Genomic DNA, 2,610 nt, shown 5'->3' with positions numbered 1-2,610 from the left:
TAAAGCTCTCTCCCTCCTTTCCCATTTCTCTTTGTAGACTGCTCAACATGCAGAAGAAAAAAAATGATTTCTCTCTCTGTGTTCATTAAACTATTTTAAAGTTAAAGAGGTGGGGGAGGGGGACAGATGTAGCCCCTCAGTCCAGAAGCTGGGATTCCTCTGTCTTCGAAGAGGCTGGGACAGGCTCGGTTGGTCTCAATTCTTTGTTTCAGGGTAAAGTCTTCCCTCCTTGCCCCATGAAAAAAATACCCCATGCACCTGGGCTGCGGCTGGGCAGCTGCCCCCTTCCTGCGGGCTGCCAGGGATTGCTGGTACCCCGCTTTGGGTGAGGAGTCCCCATAGCTGGCCCCTGCACCAGAAAAACACAAGGTAGACCCCTCCAGCTGTAGACAACTTGATCTGCACAGGATTACGGGGGTGAAGGGCAGCACAGGAATGGGTCTAGCCTTGGAAACTGGAAAGTGAGCCACAGAAGGTGGTTGCAGATTGTGGGGACAGAGAATTTTCTTTTAAACTGGGGAGTGAGAAAGAGAAAGAAAGCCTTCTCAATTGGAGGAGGTAGAGGATGTGCTTAACTGGGGAAGAGGAATGGGAAAAAGACTCCTGTGTGAGAAGAAGGGAGGCAAAGAGGTGACTCCTCCAAAGAGACACAGGAAAAGGATGACTATAAATTTTTAGGGATTCGGAGAGGATAGTGACAGAGGAAGAGAATTCCTAAAAAGAGAAAACATCTACACAGAAGATCTCTGTACCTGAGATCGAGGCTCCCCCACGCTCCGGACAGAGCGGCAACTGCCGGCCACTTCCCACCGGGTCCTCCCTTTGACAAGCCCAACTCGCCCAAAGCCCTCCAGGCCCCGACGGGGCCCTCGCGTGCTCCCGATTCGGAGGCAGCGGCGGTTCCCGGTCCGGGTCCGCGGGTGCCTGCCGTGGCCCTGTCCGCACCCCGCGCCGCCCTCCAGGCCCCAGGGGCGCGCCGAGGCGCCTCCTTACCTTGGCTAGTCCTCCGCAGCGGGTGTGGCCGGCTCTGCGGGCGGCCCCGGGCCAGGGCCGGGGGGCGGGGGGCGGGGGTGCCGGGCTAGGGGGGAGCGGCAGGGTGAGGGTTGGGGGCGCGGGCACGGTGCCCAGCGGGGGCGAGGGGGGCGTCGGGAGCCCCAGGGCCAGCGGGCGAGCCGGGCCGAGCCGGAGGAGGTGCGCGGCGTGCGGGGCCGGGGAGGGGCGCCGGGGCGCGGGCAGGGGGGCGGGGGGCTCCCTCCTGGGGCCGGCGGGGAGCTCCAGCCTGCGGGGCCGGCCAGGAGCCGGGCAAGGCGCGCGGGAGGGAGGCCCGGCGCCCGGGGAGCCGAGGACAGGGCGCGAGGATCAGAGGGGCCGTTTTCTCCCCTTGGCTGACAAATCAATCAAGGCCGGCCCGGCGCCGGGAGCTGCCACCCGGGCTGGGGCGCGCGGCTCCCCTCTCGCCCCGCACTGCCAGCTGCCGGCCGCCTGGAGTGGGCGCGGGCCGCGGCGCGGGCTGGCTGCGGTCATTAGGCTGCGGGCGCGTGCTGCCGGGGGCGGGGGCGGGGGCGGCGGCAAGCGCCGGGAGGGGGCGGCGCGGCGTCCCCCGCGTCCCCCGCGTCCCCGGCCTCCCCGCCCCGCCCGCCGCCGTCCCGCGCCCGCTGGCGCTCCGCGCCCCCCGCCCCCCGCTCCGTGGCTGTCACCAGCTTCGGCGGCCTGTCCCCCCGGCCGTCCCCGCCTGCCCCCCCCAGTCTCTCTCCATCTCCCGGTCTCTTCGGCGTTTCTCTGCCTCCTTCCTCGCCTCTCCCGGCCTCTCCGGCTGTCCCCGGCTCTCTTCCTCACTGCCTCTCTCTTTTTCTCTCTTACCCCTGTCTCCTCGGCTGCTCTCACCACTTCCTCCCTCCCTCTCCGGCTTCCTTCTACTCCCCTCACTCTCCCCCCTTTCTTGCCTTGCTCAGGGGGACTCGCTATCTCTTTCTCTCTCCAAGGAACAGCGGCCCCCAGAATGCAGCTGAAGCCATATCCCTGCTCTGAGACCTCAGACAGGTCACTCCCCGCCGGGGCTGCAGTTTCCTTCTGCCTAAAGGAGTTGATGAGCAGCACTAGGTAGGGTGGGGGTGGGGGACGCAGGAGTTGCCCCCTGCCTCTGGTCCCCTGGTGACTTTCACGCCTCCTGAAATGCAGCGGTCACTGTGGCTCTGCCTGGCGACCAGAGCTTGCTGGGTGCCATGTGTGCCCCACCAAACACCTTTCCTCCGCCTCGAGGACAAGCACCAGAGTCCAGGTTCCCGGGAAAAGTCAATGGTGGTTTCCTCCAGGGTCCCTATAGCCTCTTCTGAGAAGTGGCTGTGGTTTCTTTCCTCCTGTTCCCAGGTTTTGTCTGGGCACAACTGGGAGCTGGAGCTGATAGGCCCTGTCACCTGCTGGTTCCTTCCTGGTTGACACCAAGCAGAGAGGCAATGCTCCCCTCCCTGTCCTTAGACCCAAGCAGGAGAAAAATCTATCCTCCCTCCTTCCCTCCCTATTCCCACCACACAGTGATTGGCTTTTAAGCTTCAAGGATGTTTCCCAGACTGAGTGTGGCTTCACAGTCAGACAGATGTGAGTTCAAGACCA

Source organism: Sapajus apella, unplaced genomic scaffold (genome assembly GCF_009761245.1).
Source record: "Sapajus apella isolate SASKATOON/1434 unplaced genomic scaffold, GSC_monkey_1.0 scaffold76, whole genome shotgun sequence".
Lineage (NCBI taxonomy): Eukaryota > Metazoa > Chordata > Mammalia > Primates > Cebidae > Sapajus > Sapajus apella.
This window is presented reverse-complemented; position numbering follows the sequence as displayed.